Raw genomic sequence first — 21,811 nt, forward strand, 5'->3', positions numbered from 1 at the left:
CTATTTTGCCTACTGTCTCTGTAACAGCACAAAGTGTTTCACAGCTTTCAAAGATAATGCACCACTTTGTACACCTACATTTGTTTTCCTTTGTATAACTAGTAGTATATTGGAGCAGCTGAAACAAAGAATTATGACAGGGATTCACTGATCATAACTAAACTGTTAGCTGTTAAGGACATGGATACCAAGAATCTAACTTTTGGAATTTGCTTTGCTGTGCTCTCAAGATAAATTTCTTGACATCCATGTCCTGAAAACATAATAGTTTTTATAAGAAATCTACTCATGATCATCTACAGTATAAATGCTAATAATAAAAAAAAAATTGCTCTAATATAGTGGCATGCTATATGGAAGACTATAAGGGATGCTGGTGGTTCCCTGTGAATAAAGCATTAATATAAATTATGTGTTACTTTCTTCTTATTATTCTATTTATTAAAAGAAGTTAATACTAGGGGTTCATACAAAGAACATGCTTGCTTCAGTTGTGTCTGCTCAGCTGGGTAAAATATATAAATCAATTCTGAATATATTCAGAAAGCTTAAACATTTTCAAGGAATGACAGATTTGTAAGAGCAAACGAGGAAGACTGCTTTGCAGATAACTGCTTTAATTGTGAAGATTCTCATTCATTAGAGTTTGCTATGCAGACGGTATTATTTATAAGGATAATGGAACACAGGCCTGGTGTAATACATTTTTATTATACCAGCATAAGTTTTGCAAGTCGTTGAGCTTACAGGTAGGCCTGTAAACACTCTTTATTGGGAAAAGACAAAGGGACTCCAAAACAGCTAGCTTCAGCAAGATAAAGTACTTTATTAAGGACACAAGCGCTTTCATAGACTGGGCTGCTTCATCAGGTGATTACTCTCTAGTTAAACAATACACTGACTTAAATACCAAATTCTACCCTCATGAGTCAGTCATGTGACTCACCAGAGTGGGTTGGTACTTGTGTTTTTCTTATTACTTTTTATTGGGAGTTGAGTTACTGATGTTAGATACAGTGTTTGAATATTCACTTGTACCAAGGAAGGGTAGTACATAATTTCTTTCTCATTGGCTGAAAAAAGACACTTGAAAAATGCCGGTGTGGAAAGAAAATGTGCCTCTTGAGTGCTTAGTATTATAACTACATCTTAGAGATAGTGTGTGTGCGTGTGTGTGTGTGTGTGTGTGTGTGTGTGTGTGTGTGTGTGTGTGTGTATGACCAGTGTGCAAGCCCGAAACTTTAGAAGACCAGGTTATAGCCTACATAGCTTCCATAAAACTAGATGTTCTATCTGCATGTTACATTAGAGTCAGTGTTCATTTATTAGAGATTAACACACTTCTCTGACACTTAATGAGAGCATAAATCACAATACAAGAGATGTACAGACATTAGTTAAATTTAGAAAAGAAATACAAGTTGTAATTTATAATTTGTTAGACTGTCTACATAAACAGTTTCAGTTAAAAAAAAATGTGAACTTGCAATAATGTCCAGTTCACGGTGAAGTAGTGTCTTATAAAAAAGGCAGGGACTACCAAGAGAATGAGATACTGCATTAGAATGTATAAATGTGTGCAGCTGGTACACTATATAGATTGTGGTACAGTGTACCAACTGCAAACATTTGCTACATGGTATAGACTGTGGTATAGCTAACCAAAAGAAAGTTTGTGTTAGGAAGAAAAACGTGTTTTACCTTATCAAAAAGTGTGCATTAGATAGTTTCATTGTTGTACTTAAAGGATTTAAGACTAAAGTTATCTAGGAATCCTAATATAGAGGAAGAAATAAAAATCATCCTGGTCCAAAAACTTATCAGGTTAAGAGTCATAGGATGTTTGTCAGATCATATCTGACCTATAGCAAGCAGTCTGCTCTATAACACAGGTGTGTCCTGTATTACAAAAAAATATTTTTTTCAATGGCATCCTGCTGTTGTTCATTTTATAGAACAAATTCTAATTTTTATCGATACATAAACTCTTTTGTTTCCAGTATCAGTTCATAAATAGCCCTGCATCATAGAGGTTCCTTTTATCAACCTTAAAACACAGTAATGTTTCAACATCTATTCAACAAAGATCGATTGCCATTATTGTTGGATAAATTCAATATATATAAATATTTCATACTATTTAATGCATTAGTTCTTGAATATTTACCTAAAGACTGACCAGTCACTGAGCATATAATTCAGGCATGTATTTTCAGAGAATTCTTCTAAACTCATTTTCTTGTGCCAGCTTACACCTGCAAAACTGGCCAAATATTTAATGTGAGGTAAAAGCAATGTGTTGAACAGATCTGTGGGTTTGTAAATATCCCTTGAGAAAATGATCCTGAAGAAGGCATTTGTAACCTGATAACATTTTTTTCATTCTGTCTACAAAGTAGTCAGATTTGAATCTGTTCCCAGGGAAAACTGAAATTGTTATAGGTGTTAACAATGGTTGTTCACTGTTTATGACTAATTTAAACAGTAACAACACAGGCCTAAGGCAGATTGTTGTAGATTTATGTAACTTCAGTAATAGTTGATGATAACTGATATTTATTGTATTCATTGATGATTATAAGAGTGCAACTTGCAGTCATCCGATTATTTAATTACCCATGAGTGAGAGGAAAACTGTATGGATGACAAGATGACAGGATTAATGTCTGAACTTTTGAACACTTTCAGTTAAAGTTAGATATGTGCATTTGTATGGTTTAACAAATATGCGTTCAGAGAATGTTGATCTGTCAGGTGGGCTTGTCAGTTTTCAGGTTCTCTGAGGTCATTGTATCACTTTGCACAAGGTATGGTGAGCTTATCATCACCCCAGGCTTGATAGGCCTAGTGCTCCTTGAGAAGGGAGGTACAGTCCAGGGTGGGAACTGGCAAGTGGAGTGGTCACAATACTCAGTAGCCTCAAACTTGTGTGTAGGATGTCTCCCCTAAAGAGGTCCATGTGAGTGCCTGCAACTGAAAATCCTTTGTGCTTTTTGATTTTATTTTTGGGGAGGCTATTTAGGTTGACTCATGTCAGCTGAATGTTCTTTGCTGAAAACCTCTTCTTTGAATCATTCTATAACTGAAACGTGTTCAAAGCCAAAGAGCCTTAAACAGTTATTCATACTTTGCTCTACACTAACTAGTCTTCTCATTAATAACTAGTAGTGTACAGCTTTAACTAATCTTCTCATAGATAATAGTACACTAGTTAATGTGCATCATTAGTAACCATGAACTGTGCACTAATTAGCCTCTTAATAACTGCATATCAGTTAGCCTACAGCAAAGTTGTTTAACTAAGAAGTACCATGGCTGATAGCCACATCTAAGTAGTACATTAACGAAACACAGATAATCATTATACGTGTACATATGCATTACTACACTATATGCATAACAGTTTCTGTTGTTGTAGCTAGTCTTTGGCTTTCCTGGTGCACAAAATCAGCTTTGTTGTGGCACTGCTTTAATCATTTGTATACTAATGTGAACACACTTTCCAGATCAGCTACACATTCCACAAATGCCAATAAAATCACTTTATTATTTAATTTACTCAACTCATTAAGGACAGCTTATAATAAGGGCCATTCAAAGGCAATCTCTTGACTGTTTTCATAAGACCTTAATGGGATGTCAGTTCCCAAATGTGAATAACTTTATCTTTAACAGCTTTGCACAGGATCCGTCATGCAAAGTAACTTTATGTTAGATGGAGATATGCTGTACTGTGAGATTCTTTTTAATTAGTCGCAGCGCTTTTAATATGATCACCACAATAAGGAAAGAGAAGCATGAAATAAAGTATAGAGATGCATACCTCAAAAAAATTAATGGCTTTTCCCACCTTGTCTAAAATATTTAGCATTAGTGAAATAAAAAGAGCATTTCAGCTTGATAAATATTTCATTATTCAGCACCACCAAAAATCCAAATTTTACTAGGAGGGTGAGTCATAAAACTAGTAAATCCTGCTCCATTTTTGCAAACTACAGAATGGAGAAGCAGAAGGGCATTACTGAAAAATTGATGCTGGTAAACTAGTTTACAGTATAACATGTCTGTAGTATCTGCCTGCTACTAGTCTTTTGGCTTTTCCCAGTTAGGGGTCACCACAGCGGAACTCCAGTCCGCTAATGATTGGCAGTGGATTTTTACGGTGCCGAGTTGCCAGCCCGATGCCCAACCTTCAAAGAAGACACACCCATTCACGCACACACCTACTTGAATGTCTTTAAACATCACTCAACTGCAGGGAGGACAGACTCCACACAGAAGGTGCTCCAGCTGAGAATCTAACTGTACTGAAATGCCAGCTGGGTTGTTCTGATAGTGAATGCCAAGTGTGATGTACTGTCCATAGAACTCTCTAGATAAATAAATATTTGCTAATTGTACAAATGTCACAGAACCATAATTACATGTTCATAAAAATTCCATCCATACTGCACTTCTATCTGCTTTTGCATACATACAGCAGTTCTTACTACTCTGTGCATGCATATCAGAGTTCTAACTATTTTGTGCATACATTCAGCAGTTCTAAATGCTCTGTGTGTACATACAGCAGTTCTAAATACTTTGTGCATGCATATGGCAGTTCTAACTATTCTGTGCATACATAGAGCAGTTTTAACTACTCTGTGCATGCATATTAGAGTTCTAACAGTTCTCCCCATGCATATTACATTCTAACTGCTCTATCCATGTGTACCACAGATGTTCATCATACTGATCACTGCTGTGGGTTATATCCAGCCAAGGATATAACAGCTGACCAGCTTCCAAAGCTTCAGAGCACCTTCCATGCACCCATACTGTGAGGCAACTTGAGCTAAGCTGACTAAAAGACAAGTGTGGGTGTTAAGCCCTTCACAGATTTACTGCCACTGAAGACTATGCTCCTCTAAGGCTTTTGAGGATCAACAGTCAGCTTGGTGCTGTTCTCTGTTGGGTAGATAAGTTCCCTCTGGGAGAAAAAAAAATATGTTTTCTAAATATTGATTGTGATTGTGTTTTATCACTTTCCTCTTCAGGAAAGTTTATTTTAAAGTTAGGAGTTTTATGTTTTAATGATTGTCATTAGACTATTTTGTACTTTTAAATGGGAGTCCTCTATTTCCTGTCAGCTGTGAAAGGTAACAGCTTTTTACTGCATTTTTTCTGTGAAAAAAAGTGACTTTTAAAGACTTGTAGCTTTTACCAGCATTTTGGCTTGACCATGAAGCAAACTATATAAACCAAAGTTATCACCTTCAAACCCCAAATCATTCAGAATATCACTAATCTTAAAAATCACACTGCCACCCTTGAGTGGTCTAACTTACTTGTATAAAGGACCTCAATGAAGCAGATAACAACCTTACCAATGCCCAACTGCACTTGCAAAACAAATTCTTTCCCTTGTCACAAAGGCTACTTTGACCTCATAAATATGACTGGGTATCTAATGAACTCAAACACCTCCTCAAAATACATGATGAAGCATGGCACAATTAGAAATGCAAGCCCTCCACAGATCCCCAAGCCAAATATACCTCACCATGCAACCTAGCCAACTGATCCATCCACAGACGCAAAAAAAAAAAAAACACTTCCAAAACAAATAAATTTCACTTTAGCCAAACCTAAAAGACTCTGGAGAGAAATCATCCTGTTGAGTGCTCTAAAAATGCAACACAACCCCACTCCCCTGAAACCCTCTAACAACACCACATACAAACTCGCATGCACTAATTTCCTCAATGAGTTTAGCAACCTGGCCCACATCAGCAACAGAAATGTATCATCCCCGCATTCACAGTCCTCATCTTTACATTCTTCTTCAAAAGGTTAGAGCAAAAGAGACTGAAGCACATCTTGACCAATAACAAATATGTACTACCCCAGGCTAAGATAACCTAGCCCCTTGATTTGTTCACCTTTATAAAGACTTCCTGTCCCACCCACTCACTCACATATACAACCTCTGCTTAACTAATAAGATTTTGTCTCAGATATGGAAAACATCAATGGTCACTCCTATTCCAAAACTAAAAAATGTGAAAAAACACAAACCAATAACCGAAAACCTCCACAGGCAAATACCAGCATTGCTCGGCTTTCAACTGGAACAAATGAAAAACGGATGCAATCTTCAATAAGAACCCAGTAGGTGCTGTAAATCCTTTATTTGGACAAGACGACAAGCTCAAAACAAGCGCTTTCGCCTGGTAATACCAGGCTTTATCAAGTTGATTTAAACAAATAGTATCAGATCTTTTATACTGTTAAAAATTTATCATGTGATCTTGTTAACTCAATTAATTAATTATGAAATTACTAGATGAAATAATAACCTTAAACGAACATAATACTAATTTGTTTAAAAGTGTAAAAAATATATATATTGTTCAACCTAGACATAAAATCCATCATTAAAAATAACACCTATTGTAAATATGTATATTAAATTATATATTTAAAACAGTTACAAACATTGTTAAAAATTAAAAAAACTGTGTTTGTTAAAAAACAAAATATATTAACCCCTTGCAATGCAATGACAGCTGCTAAATAAATCTGTTTTCCAAGAGTAAAAGAAAACACCTGCCTATTCCAAAACTACCCAAGCCAACTACTGTTTTACAATGGCATCCTATCTCAATACTTTTCATTTTAGGCAAAATACTAGAAAAAAATATCTATGACCAAATTACTGTTTATTTACATCAATATCATCTTCTATCCAGGATGCAGCATGGATTCTGGTTTGGACCCAGCACCAGCTCTCTATTCACTTACAGATGACATCCTATCCAAAATGGACTAAGGCAACCTGACAAGAGCTGCGTTATTTGACCTTATTTGGTATATTTGACCACAACTTACTATTTTCAGATTAACTGAAACAGGCATTAGTGACAATATACAACCTTGGTTCATAGACTTTCTCCCTAATAGATCCTTCAAGGTAAAACCACCACCTCTGAAACAGCTCCTGTTATAAAAGGAGTACCCCAGGGCTCCTCTACTGTTTTCCATATTTATAAACAAAGTGCATCTGATCATCCTTAGGTACCTCTAATTCTTTATGCAGATGACATGGTCATCTACAGGTCAAACAAATCCCACTCTTTTATTCAAACTCAACTCCAAGATTACCTCTAAACCTTCAACTAGTGGCTAACAGGCCAGAAACTTGTACTCAGTCCATCAAAAAACAGAACTATGCTGTGTGGAACCAATCACAAATAGCCAAAGCACCCAGCTTCCTTAATATTAAAGATGTTAAAAATACCACTGTAGAGACTACCACAGCCTTCAAATACCTTGACATTTGGCTAGACCAATCTCTTAACTTTCAATTACACATTCAAAACACATGTAGAAAAATCAACAGACTACTGTTCTAGATGAACAAGCTATCACCTCTTCTGTCTAAGTCAGACAAAGCTGCTTTAGGCAACGGCATACTCTTATCTCAACTTGAATATGGACGACCTATTATAGCTGCAGCCTCAAAGAAGAATGCCACCAGCTTACAAACCATCTCTAATAAAATATGCCAATTCATTAGTAGCGCCCCTGGTAACTAACACCACTGCCTAAGTCTTGCCAAAGCTAAATGGCTGCCAGTACATTTGAGAGCCAACTGCCTACTAAGATCACTAATTCACAAAATGCTTTCTCCTGAGACATCATAACCTCTCACGCATAAACTTTCCAACAAACTCCCACATATAATCTCAGGGGTATCTCTGAATTTCAACCTACCCTACTAACTCCAAAAGTAATCTTTATCGCACTGACCATGCATTCTCCATCCTAGCACCTAAATTATGGGACTCCATTCCTCTATAAATCCAAGACATCCAGAAGTACTCTGACTTCAGACAACAGCTTAAGAAACACCTCTTAACCCAAGCAAAGTGCAGCTGCACTCACTCAGCTCACTTTATATAACCTCTGCAGCATTCTCACACACCCCTTATCCCTATTTCATCCTTCTTTATATCATCTTGTCATCCCCTTTATTTATTGACTCTTATTCATCATGGTTCCCTCTTCTCTTTTTATCTTTCTTGCATTTCTTCTCCTTTCTACCCGTCTTTCTTCTGCACACCTCTCATACCTTTTCTCTGCCTTCTACCAATGATTTCCTTTATTGCAACTATTCTCACTTAACTCTTCTAATGTCTACATATTCCTGTATATAATGATATCCTGCTATCACCATAGCATAAGCCATCTCAGTCATTATGGCTACATCTTATCCATAAAGCTCTGCTAAGAATAATTCCATTTTTCCATCCAAGTTTTGACCTTCTTAATTGCTTCTTGAACTAAATGTTGTAGCCTGTTCTTGTATTTGTAAATATGTATATATCATCATAAGTATGTATATATCAGCATCATCATCAGCATCATCATCATCAGCATCATCATCATCATCAGCATTATCATCATCGTCATCATCGTCATCATCACCATCACCATCACCATCACCATCATCATCAATCATCATCGTCATCATCGTCATCATCATCATCATCATCATCACCATCATCATCTTCTTCATCACCATCACCATCATCATCATCACCATCACCATCATCATCATCATCAATCATCACCCCCCATTCACATTTTCTACATGGAGTTGGGATATTGTGTCAACTGTCACCATCTCTCTGTATTCAGTGCCACTCTCCTGCCTTCTTCAACACTCATGCCTGACTGCCACAGGTCTTTTCTCATGCAATCCATGCACCTCTTTGCTGGATACCCTCATTTCTACTTGCCTTCATCCTGTCTGTCCAAATTTTTTTCACCAGATTGTCTTCTGCTTTTTTGCACATGTGCCCAAACCACATGTGCCTTTTTCTCTTTGACCTTTTCTGTAAATGGAGTTTTGGCTTGTGCTGTTATGCTCTCATTTCTTTGTTTGTCCCACAGTGTTCATCCTACCACCCATCTCAGGTACTTCATCTCCATCACCTCTAGCTTCCTCAACTGCTTTGCTTTTACTGCCCAGGTTTCTGTACCATACAGTAGTACTGATCGCACCACTGTTTTGCACACCTTACTTTTCAGCTTCTTTGCCATTCTTCTGTCATATACTATACCTGACATTGTGTACCAGTTGGCTGCAACCTATCTAATTCTGGCTTTGACCTCCTTATTTAGACTTCCCTTCTCAACCACCCCTTGTTTTTCTTACATGATCCTATTCACCTAGGCTGTGCCTGCAAATGGTCTGTTGACATCAGTGCACTAACCATGTAAACAAATATAACTAACTAACTAACTAACTAACTAACTAACTAACTAACTGACTGACTGACTGACTGACTGACTGACTGACTGACTGACTAACTAACTAACTAACTAACTGACTGACTGACTGACTAACTAACTAACTAACTAAAAATAAATGAGCTACTGGTTACCCAGTCAATTCTTCTTCCAACCACAAAAAGAAAAAGTTAAGTAAACCACAACCAAAGCAGCAATTTGTCTCAGTCGAAAGGTGAATGACTAAGCTGTGGCCATTTATTGTACCTCAGACCATTCATGATTTACCCTGGATCACTCAGGTGTAGCACATACAGCCACTATGGACCAGGGGTTAGCTGTGTTCCCTGCAAGTGCTGGGAACCACTCAGTGGGTAAGGGAGAGCCACTCTTGTTGGTCCTGATAGAGGGAACAGGAAAGGCTTCCCTGTTGTGTCAGAGTGCTGTTCCCATCCCTTGGGAAGCTGCTGATGTCATTACTAACATGGTTTGTGCTATTTACCTGTAAAGAAAGAAACAGAAAACTAAGCATGTGTCTACTGCTCTTCAAATTTCCTTAGAGAGGAGTAGTTTATTGGGTTTGGTTCAGGGTTTAATTCAGAATATTGATACTTCTTGTAAAATAGTTTCTGGTATAAGAAAAAGGGATGCTCTTTTCCTGAAGAGATTCATGATTCTGAATTGGAACAAAGAAGATGAAAGGACAGATACAGGGTTTTCTTCTCAGATTTCTGATTCTGATTCAGAGAAGACCTTAGATTCTCATTCTCCCTGTGGGGGTTTCTCATTCTCTGAGACTATTGCTATAGTGTGCCACTGTTTTCAGTGGAAGAACACTGAGGTTTCTCAGTTCTTCAGAAAATACTATGAATTGTTACAAAAGGATTTCCAGAACCTACACCAGTTCCCCTGTTCTGTCTGTTTTAGAGGATGTTTGTGTTACTGCTTGCAATTTTCCTGATAGTCAGCCAGCTACCCCTTAAAAGGGTGATAGGATGTATAAAGTTCCTCATTATTTTATGTTTTTATACACCATTCCAAAACCTGACCCAACTGCTGTAGCTTTAGTTGATACCACTGCTGCTATGCACTTAGTTAATTCCAATCCTACTGTTTCTGATAAGGATGGGAACATTATTGATAAGTACGGAGTATGGGAAAAAGTGTATACTTCTGCAATTTTAATTTTTAGAATTTTGAATTGTCAGGCTCATATGTTAAAGTTTGTTCTGAGTAATCGTGAAAGTATGAAGAATGTTTTATCTGCAGTTTCTTCTTGTGAGGAAACATCTGCGTTATATAATTTAGTTTCTTCTAATGCACAGGTCACTACTCATTGTTTATAATGTGTGTACATGACTCCATTGATACTTCTTCCAGGGCTATAGCCACTGGCATTATTTTGAGGAAGTTTGCATGGCTATACACTTAGAATCTTCCAGATTATGTTAAAAATTAGATTTTAAATACCCGTTTGGATAGAGATTTAATTTTCATTTCATTTTCGGTCCCTCTGTTACAGAGGTGATCAAAAAGTCTGATGAAAGGCGTAAGCTCCATGATTTTTCAGCTCTCCTTTTCCAGGTTTTAGAAGGGATTCTCTAAATCTTCATCCAATTTTGGCAAAAAGTAGAATAATCAGTCTCAACAAAATACAGATAAATAGACTTTTAAAAAGAAATAGCAAGGGACCTCCAAAAATGAAGCCTTGAACCTCCCAAAACCAAGGACAGTCCAACAATTCTGACTGACTATTTAACTGACCTTGTGACCCCCTCCTACCCTTGCCCATTCTTTTCTTCCAGAAAGTCTGAATCTCCATTTACCTCTTCGGCAACAGATAATTTCAGACAAATGGGTTCTGAAGATTATTTGTCAGAGTTCTAGATGGCAGTGGGAAGAAATTCCTCCGTTCCAGGGGGTCATTCCTCATCCTCTAGATCAGACTCTTTTGTTTCCTCTGGTTTTGCTCAAGAAGTGATAGAACCAATTCCTCTTTTCCAGTTAGGGAAGGGTTTTTCTTTAAAGATGTACTTAGTGTCAAAGAAAGAAATTGCTCTGGATCTTTCTTTCCAAAACCTGTTTGTGATAGTGCCCATATTCAAAATGATGTCACCTCACAACCTGTTACCGCGTCTTCCTCTTTCAAGTTTCCTGGTAACACTAAACTTAAAAGATGCTTATCATCACATCCCTATTCATCCAGACTTCAGACATTTATTATGGGTTTGTGTGTTTGGATCGCATTATCAGTTATCTGCCTCACCCTTTGGACCATCCCCTGCACCAAGAACATCCACAAAGTGTTTAACTCCAGTTATAGCTCATTGCAGGCTATAGAATTTCCACATGTTCTATATTTAGACAACTTAATTATCTTTGCAAAGTCTTTTAAAAAGTGTCAGGAATCTCTGTCTTGGGTGAGATATCTCTTAGACGAGCAGGGATTCCAAGAGAACATTTAAAAATCTTCTTTGACTCCTTCACACAAGGTTGTGTTGCTGGATGTCAGCTAGACACCTCAGTTCAAACAGCTTTTCTTCCACAGGACAAAATAGATCTATCTAGATAACACAAAAAACTGAGGTGTTTAAAAAATTTGGTGTGGTATATAATTCCAAATGGCAACAAAACTGGGATGAATATGTCATTTTAATAGAGTTGAAAAAGTTAAAATCTAGATATATTTCTTCGCTTTTCCACACAAACTTCAGTCACTGTGAGTTAGGAATTTTAGTCTTGTGGCTTCTGTGATTCTCATGACACCCCTGGTAACACTCCACACGAGAAAGACACAATGTTAACTGAAGCCTCTTTGGTCCAGGCACCTTTTGTCTTTTCAAGTGCCAGAGTTGCGGTTAGTCAGAAGAGAAGAGAAATAATTTGCTGTAGGCAACAGATATCATTAAATCTAGGCCTCCCCTGTTCCAAAACAATCAGTCACCACAAATGCCTCAGACTTTGTTTGGGGCACAGTTTTAAGAGGGATAAAAGTGCAGGCTGTGTAGGTCACAAAGGACAGATGCAAGCAGATAAAGATAAAAAAGAGATGCTTGCCCTGATCAAGGCTCTGAACTGTCTGAATCATCTTTGGTCCGGGGACCTCTTCAAGTTGTTACAGACAATACCACAGTCATGTGGTACACACAGGGGGGAGCCAGGTAATATCCCATTTGTAGACTAGCTATTTTAGCTTGAGATATGGCTTCACAGGACAGTTTCACTCTATGGCATCTTGTTTTCTGTCAGAACAAAACTGTGTGGCAGAGTTTGGAAGGATATAACCTATATAGCTAAAGCTACTGCAGAAGTGATCATTCGAACATCCACTGCTGTGGTAAGTTTACTTAAACGACTCTCCTTTCTAATGGCTCTGTGCATACCCACCACAGTTCTAATGGCTCTGTGCATGCATGCCACAGTTTTAACGGCACTGTGCATACACACCACAGTTCTAACTGCTCTGTGCATACATGCCACAGTTCTAACTGCTCTTTGCATACTTATCACAGTTTTAACTATTCTGTGCAAGCATATAATATCTTTCTAAAAACTTTATATTGGGTTTTCCAACCAACCAAAAAAAAAAAAAAAACAACAAATCAGTATACACTTTCTAAGAATAATATATATTTAGACTAAAATTTCATAATATATACAGACTAACAACCATCCTAGCTAACAGCTCTCTATATACACAAAGTACCATAGCATTAATACACAGTAAAAAGTATATGTTTGTTAATCACAACCATATATTTCAACTCAAGATCATAGTAGTTCATACTTCTATACACAAAGTACCATAGCATTAATACACAGTAAAAAGTATATGTTTGTTAATCACAACCATATATTTCAACTCAAGATCATAGTAGTTCATACTTCAGTTAAGAATTTTAACTGATGTTTATAGTCCAGAGTAGTTTTCTGTCTTCACTTTGATTGCACTAATTTCTTCCTGTTTAACAGCAAGGTAATGTTTTTTAAATTCTGTAAAAGATGATGATATGTCTTTTATCCAAGTTTTTGTTAATGTTTTTCTAGCTATCAATAATATATTTAATACAAATGGTGATTTAGATTTAGACATAGGTTCCAGAACTGGGGTATTAAATAAAATTAAATATTTATATACATTGAATTTAGTTAGCAGTAATTTTTGAAGAAATATTTGAATTTTATCTAAGAGTTCTTTTAAAAATTCACAGAATATATGCCACCTGCCTGCCTAAATGATTTGCATTGCCACTATCATTGTCTTTTTAGACTTTACTTCAGTTTTATAAGTTGCTACAAATGCCTTGTGTAAGAACTTCCAGGTGAAGATTTTCTAGTACAAAGCTGAATTTTGTTTGAAGAGTTTAATATTGTTTTTCATCTCTAAAAAATGGATTATTTGAAGTAAGACATTCTAATGTAAAATGTATCTTGCTGCTTGAAAGTTTGATTAATTTGTATATTTTGGATACATATGATTTACTGTAACTTGAGTTTGAAATTAGGTTATGAAAATCAAGTAAGGACTAAAACTTCTCTGTTGTATTTCTGCAATTATCTTAATTTTAAGTAATAAAGTGTCTGATACTTTGAACTAATAGCTAGGGTTTCAAATAAGTACCATACCTGTTTAGTATATAAATAATATTTGTAGGTTAGCTCCTTTTTAACATTAATGCCAATATAGCAAATACATGTTTTTAATTCTAACATTTTCAGGAAACTGGATCCATCTACAAATGTACATATAAAATGAATAGGAAACACTGAAACAGTCCATTTTTTTAATTTCTGAATGCTGAAAACAGCTCTAAATAATTTTAATATATTTTTAATGTATGTTAATTTATTTGCATTAAGATTGTGACTAAAATCTATTTACTTAATAACCAGGTAACTGTATTATATGCTGTTTGTTTTATACTGAGAATTCCTTCCCAGTTTATTTCACTTCATTCTTTCTAATTATCTGTGTAATATAGATTTAGCTATAAAGCTACTGTTTAAAATACCGATGAAGCCAATGAATAGAGTTCTATGTATAGCATTTGTATACCTTCTTGATCCTAGCCTGTGTAATGATTAGATGTTCTTCAATGTTTATTGTGAAACCATAAGAATTTAAAGGAAAATATTGATTACATTTTCCTTTCTTGTGATTGTGAGAGCTGGAAAATTGATATTTACTTAATATTATAAACTGTGCACATGCATCCAATGCTATCAAGGATAACAAGGAAGGATGACTAAAACAGGACATGCACAGTGTAAGAAAGAACTAAACATCTTTGTGCATTGCTCCGAGTAAAATAGAATGCATGGTTCTATTGGACAATTAATTAAGTATTATTTAAATACTATATTACCTTATCAACAACAAGTATTTTACATTTTATTTCGAGACTGGGAGACTGCATTTCTGAGCACTTGCTCAACTTTTACACGCACAAAAAGTATCACAGCGGGTACAATAGTGAGAGTACAAAACTGCAAATCGGTATAAATCTGGAGATGAGTACAGTTAAACCAAAACGTCACCCATAACTCAGTGTTTTCTATTATTCACAGCTGGCTGAGGCCATTCTAACTACTAGCTGTACCTTGTCAGTTCACAGAACATGTATTTTATGGTGAGGAATCATCAACTTTCATGTCAGTTATAAATGTTTGTTTTATCAAAAAACATGTAAGTGTAGTCTAGATAACTGTTAAGATAATGGCAGGTCAAAAATAAGCAAAGCATTTAGTAAAGTAAACAGTATGGAGCGCTGATGAAATAATAAAGCATTTTAAATTACTGAACCAGCAGCTGTTTCAATGGCATCAGCCATTTTGTATTTTACTTGTAAACTGGGAGACAGAAGTGAATTCCAGTTCTAGTTCAACAACATGGAGATTCGGTAGACAGAAGGAAATGGATATCAGTTATAGGGTTCTCTAGTAAGTAGGTTCTGGGAGTGAGGCAGGTGTTCTTAAACTAAAGCAGTCTTCTATTGGAAAATGAGCGTTTACATTTTTTCAAGTACTTAGTCATTTTGCTCTCTGATTTGCATTTATCGCAGTGTGGATACTAAACCTTAATAACATGGTGGCGCTTTGCATAAATGTCAACATGGCTTACAGTCACATACTGAGCAGCACATTACAACTGTCCTGTCTAAATGCTATTGATAACCAAATACTCTATGAACAGCACTGGATGTGACTCATGCATCTCAGCAGGAGTATGCCCTGAACAAAACTTGTGAATAAAAATGCACGCGTTGCAGAACTTACTAGGTCCATTATCAAAACTTACTAGGTCCATTATCAAAAATATCCAGCAGAGATGAACAGTGGAGATCGCCATCTAGTGATAGTCCACTGTGCTGCACTGAATGCATGCAAGATCAGTATATGAATGGGCATCAATATGTGCCTCTCATAACTGATGATAGATTTCATTCAACACACAGAATATGTTGGTGTTATTGCAACATAATATTCTATTAAGTTATTGCACATTTTAATTTTCTAAAGCATAACATTCAAGAAATAAGCATTTTACAAAATCAGGGCATTATGTAAGCCTGGCCCCATGCCTGCCCCAACCCTACCCCTATACTTTACATTACTAAAAACCCTTTCCCAAACAGTACTAGGTACCAGGATTTTGGTTTTATAAATGGAGTTTAGTGATGTAGGGCTTTTTAAGTGTGAAAGAAGTATTCAGTATTTTGTGATTTATTCTTAGGTGTGTTTCAGTGCTTTGAGTGTTTTGTGAGTCTCTCCTTTGAGTAATAGAATTTTATATATATATATATATATATATATATATATATATATATATATATATATATAAATATACTTCTATGTGTGTGTGTGTGTGTGTGTGTCTGTGTGTGTCTATACACACACACACACACACACACACACACACACACACACACACACACAGCGTGTGTATTTTATCTATGTGTCAAATTACAAGTCAACAAAAGTTGAATCAGTTAAAAATAACTGGCTGAAATTTCAACTAGCTTTGCCCCACCCACAATGCTTACATATGTCAGCTTTGTGTTATATAACCGTGGACTGCATACCAATTAACTACCTATGTACCTATAAGAAATCAGTAAAAAAAAAGGCACCACACTGACACATAGCAGATAGCCTCACAGCAAAGGTTCTCGAAGTCTGATTCTTGGCTAGGGTGCCTTCTGTGTGGAGTCTACATCTCCCCTGTGTTCTTGTGGATTTCTTTAGGGTGTTCTGGTTTCCTCTTGTATTCCAAAGACATGCAGTAGGTGGATTTGATACTCTAAATTGACCATAGGTGTGAGTGTGCAGTACAGAAGAACAGCCATGACAGAGCTAGCCACCTGCTGATGTGAACTTTGGCTCTAGATGATTGTCGCTATTGGGGTGACACCACAACCCCATGTGCAAAAATGGGAAAAAGGGTTGTGGATGAATGGATGGACCATGGTATTCACAAAGAACCCTCAAAATATGTATAACATAATAGTTGAATGCATCCAGATGGAACTGTGTCAATGTAAGTTTTGTGTGTGTGTGTGTGTGTGTGTGTGTGTGTGTGTGTGTGTGTGTGTGTGTGTGTGTGTGTGTGTGTGTGTGTGTGTGTGTGTGTGTGTGTGTGTGTGTGTGTGTGTGTGTGTGTGTGTGTGTGTGTGTGTGTGTATGGGGGTCTATAGTGTAATGTTTTTCTTATTGAATGAAAAATTCATGAAAATCCAAACAGTTGAGACCAGACCATCCAAACTATTACACATCAAGAAAGCACTGTATCATCAGAACTTAGTACACTGCAGTTATCTACACATCCACAAGTCACTGCAGGAAACACATGCATAAAAGACTTATTTTGTTGCCATCAACTCATGTGCTATCTTAGATGAGGTAGACAAGCAAGAAAAAGACAACAATCTAGTGCAACAGCAACACAGTAACCTTAGAAAGTAAAAAACAAATTCCGTGTCATACTTTAATAAGTACTGCTAAAACAACATAATATAAAAAAAAACAAATTCCGTGTCATACTTTAATAAGTACTGCTAAAACAACATAATATAAAAAAAACAAATACTGTGTCATACTTTAATAAGTACTGCTAAAACAACATAATATAAAAAAAACAAATACCGTGTCATACTTTAATAAGTTCTGCCAAAACAACATAATATAAAAAAAACAAATACCGTGTCATACTTTAATAAGTACTGCTAAAACAACATAATATAAAAAAAACAAATACCGTGTCATACTTTAATAAGTACTGCTAAAACAACATAATATAAAAAACAAATACCGTGTCATACTTTAATAAGTACTGCCAAAACAACATAATATAAAAAACAAATTCCGTGTCATACTTTAATAAGTACTGCCAAAACAACATAATATAAAAAACAAATTCCGTGTCATACTTTAATAAGTACTGCCAAAACAACATAACATAAAAAACAAATTCCGTGTCATACTTTAATAAGTACTGCCAAAACAACATAATATAAAAAACAAATACCGTGTCATACTTTAATAAGTACTGCTAAAACAACATAATATAAAAAACAAATACCGTGTCATACTTTAATAAGTACTGCCAAAACAACATAATATAAAAAACAAATACCGTGTCATACTTTAATAAGTACTGCTAAAACAACATAATATAAAAAACAAATTCCTTTTCATTATCTCCCAAAAATGCTATCTAATAAAGACAAGCATTTACGTGTGTGTGCATGTGTGGGGGGGCTTACATGTGTGTGCATGTGTGGGGGGGGGGGCAATCTGAATTATGAAACTATATGGGCTGAGTAGTAGTAACCTGGGTTTGTGACCTTGTGGGGATTATGTGACTGTAACCCGGGTTATATAACTATGTGGGCTTGTGTATTAGTAAACTGTGTTACTTAATCATTAGGGATATATTATAATAATAATCTGGGTTATGTAGCCATATGGCCTGTGCATTATCAACCTATGATACAAAACCTTTTGGTTGTGTAACAGTAACCTGGATCACAAACCATGTGGCCTGCTTATAGGCAGTCTTGGTTATATATCATGTAATCTCTTTGTAATGATGCCTTTGCTTGCATAACTTTGTGTAATTTCTATTGGCAATCTTGGCTAAATACTGTATAGGTTATATAATGACTACTTAGGTTATTTATCAAAGGGAACAGTTTAGGTTACATAACCAGATGGGTTGTTTAATAGTAACCAGGATTACATAACCAAACTGGCAGAGTAACAATAGCTGTGTTACATAACTAGATAAGTTGTATAGTTGTAGTAATGTGGGCTATATAACCAGGTAGGTTAGGTAATAGTAAAATGACATAGATAACCATGTGGGCTGAGTAATGGCTGTGTAATAATAAAGTGGATTACATAACTAAGTAGGCTTTGTAACAATGACCTGGGTACCATGTAAGCTGTATATTGATGACCTTGGTTAATTAATCATGTGGGACCCGTAATTGTAGTTTCTGTTACATAAACATATGGGACATGTATGGGTAAACTCTACTACATGCCATACTGAGTATGTGATATCAGTTTGTTACCATAACCTTTTGGAATCTGCATTCGTAAAATAAGTCATATAACATGTGGCTTTCATAATATTAGCTTAGGTTACTTACCCAAGAGAACGGCTTTGGTTAAATAACCACAAAGGGTCTTTAATCTCAGCCAGTAATGCATCATGCTAAGTACTCTACAGCTGCAGAAACTGATTTTTATTTAATATTTCTAATATATGCTGCAGAAGACTATGAGCAGAACCTCTATAGAAAGGCAGCGTTACCCAGAGAAGCATTTTATTTTATACTGATATTCATATCTCTCAACTGTACAGATTTTTGCAGAATGTCCAGATTTTTGCCTCATATTTTTCATCCATTTTTCATAAAATTGTGGTTTTCTGGAAAATTAGTGACAAATTATTAAAGATTAAAGTTAGAAAATAATTTGCATTTCAGACTTCATACCCTTCAGAAAATTCATGATAATGCATAACCTGTTATTCTATCAATATTTAAAAATTGTCCCTACTTTTGGGCTTTTTTTCCTACTTTTATTTATGGCTTTGTCCAGATTTCTTACTCTAAGAGGTTGAGAGGTATGCTGATATTGAAAACTGCATAATCTTAAGATGTTGCCTGCATTTTTACTTGTGCAAATAGTATGTCTCAAAGCTGAAAATGTTTCATGTAATCAGACCACCTGCCTCGTTAGCAAATGCATAGCTAAAAAATACTAATGTTAGCTGAATGTCTCTATCTGAAGCTAGTAGTGTTGTGTATTTTCATTAGCTAGCCTTTTTCTGTTTGGATTACTTTTGCCACCTGCACACTGATATTACATTTATAGCAATCCTTTTAAATAAATATACATTAACTAAAAAGAATGCTACAATAATTTCTGGGAGAATCTGATATTGTGCAGTCACATAACTGATGTTGATTCAAGGCATTCTGTTTCAGCATGTAGGATCGCAGAAAAGTTTGCATTTATGGCAGAAACAAACAGGTATCTGTGATAGGATAAAGCTTTGATAAATGGCAAAAGTATCCATGATTAAAGATGACATTTTACATATTTTTGGAGCATCATAGTTTTATAAGATTTGCATGCATGCTCTGTGTAAACACATAGAAATAAAAGTATATTAATTTTTAAGTTAGATCCTTAGATATCTACTTGTTGAGTAAACTTATTGGCCTTTAGATAGTATCTGTCAGATCTTTGTAACCAAGAGATGTAACTATAGAAACTATGAAACAGGTGCACACCAATAAATTTAGAAACAAATGGAATAAGCTGGTGCCTTAACTATGAAAGCTTTGTTAGATTTGTACACAAAGGCACACTTTTAATGGTTAGCTTTCTATGTCAGGGGTCAAGAATAGAGGTCAGAATTGTTTTTTTCTGAGCATATACAGTTACAGTTGTATGGTAAGTGTGAAAAAATTGAAAATAATGTTTTATGCAGAGGATTTACTACCTCTCCACATATGGGCATTCCTTTCTAATGTTATCAACAAGGTCACACTTCAGTGGAGAAGAAAGAAAATCTTTGGATTTTGGCAAAATCCATGTATTTCTCCTTCTGTATTTCAGAAAGAGAAGACATGCTTTCTGAAACACAGTCCTCAAAATCATGTAATTCTGGGACTTGTACTTCAGAAAATGAATGCATTCCCTCCCCATTATAGACACCATGTTTGCTTACAGTACTCATCACTATGTATGCAATAAGCTGCTGCAGTCATTTATGTACTTTTACAGGTATCACCCATGGAAGAGTTTTTACTGACTGTGACTTGGAGAAGATGTGTACAATCTGTTACAAGGCAAGTCGAGCAAGAAATCCACATGGCATCAGCAATACCTTTAGAACTTTCGAAACTTGTTAATGTAGAACAGACTTTATATAAATGTTTGACTGCAGACAGGGCTGATGTGTTAGCAACAGCATTCAGGTGGGCTGGATTTAGTAATACTTTATCCTATAAAACATTACTTCTGCTACAAAGGCAACAGAGTTGTACTTTAACTGAAACTAATTAAAGTTATATGCTATAAACCAGTCACAACTAAATGCACACCTGCAGACTGTCTTCAACAAGAATGTCTCGCAGTTGTTTGAATAGCTGGTTAGAGGTCTACAAAAAGAATTGTGAAACTTAGTGCGAACATTTTTTTCTAAACAAAAAGAAATATTACAAACCTTGATTGGATCAAACATGCAGCATACCCGACCTGCAGTGAACTAATAGAATATTTCTTCTCCTTTCAATGACGACTGTTAAACAGATTATTTCTGGGTTATCATCTCATGTTTTTACGATGCTCCTTTTAATCTTGCTTCATTTATTTGGAAACAAGAAACTATCTGAAATATTTAACTTTGTGCAGAAGAAGTGGGTGCTGCTGTCTTAGGTTCTAAACTAAAATTGCAATGCAGATGCTGTCGCTAATGCATTTTATGTGCTAGTCATGCCGTTGGCGGTCAGTACAGAAAATAACTTACACAAGCAAGAAACCACAGATGAAGCTAATAACCTAATCTCACTACCTAAAAAAAATACCTAGCAATGCCTTACTTAATTTCTATTCACACATTAAAAAAGCTTCTTTTCATAGCATATAGGTATCTGATAGACTATTTCTTTCTGAAACAATACTTTATTCAGATATAATTTTTGTTGATAGCTTGAACAATGAGTAAAAGCTGTATCATCGAATATCAACAAACTCTACTACCATTTAAAAGGACATAGTCTGTTGGCATTTTGCGAAGACAGTTATCCTAGGTTTCATCAAATTGAATATGCATATAATTTTAATTTCTAGACTAAGACATGCTTATGCTTGATACATGCATATGAATATCAAGCCTTAAGTGGGCAGCCCCAGTTTTGCAGCAAATTTTGTTACATCCTTGAAAGATACATGATGCAACCCCAAATGCCTGTAATGTTACTGCAGTTTCTCTCAGCATGACATTAGTGTCACT

At 35.7% G+C, this 21,811-nt stretch overlaps 1 protein-coding gene across 3 annotated transcripts in view; it reads right to left on the bottom strand.

Moving 5' to 3' along the window:
• Positions 1-21,811, bottom strand: part of FLT4 (fms related receptor tyrosine kinase 4) — a 1,292,248-nt gene that overhangs the window by 1,269,406 nt on the left and 1,031 nt on the right. The gene's annotated exons all lie outside the window — the stretch shown is intronic.

Source organism: Protopterus annectens, chromosome 4.part0 (genome assembly GCF_019279795.1).
Source record: "Protopterus annectens isolate FY-2018-M chromosome 4.part0, PAN1.0, whole genome shotgun sequence".
Taxonomy (NCBI): domain Eukaryota; kingdom Metazoa; phylum Chordata; order Ceratodontiformes; family Protopteridae; genus Protopterus; species Protopterus annectens.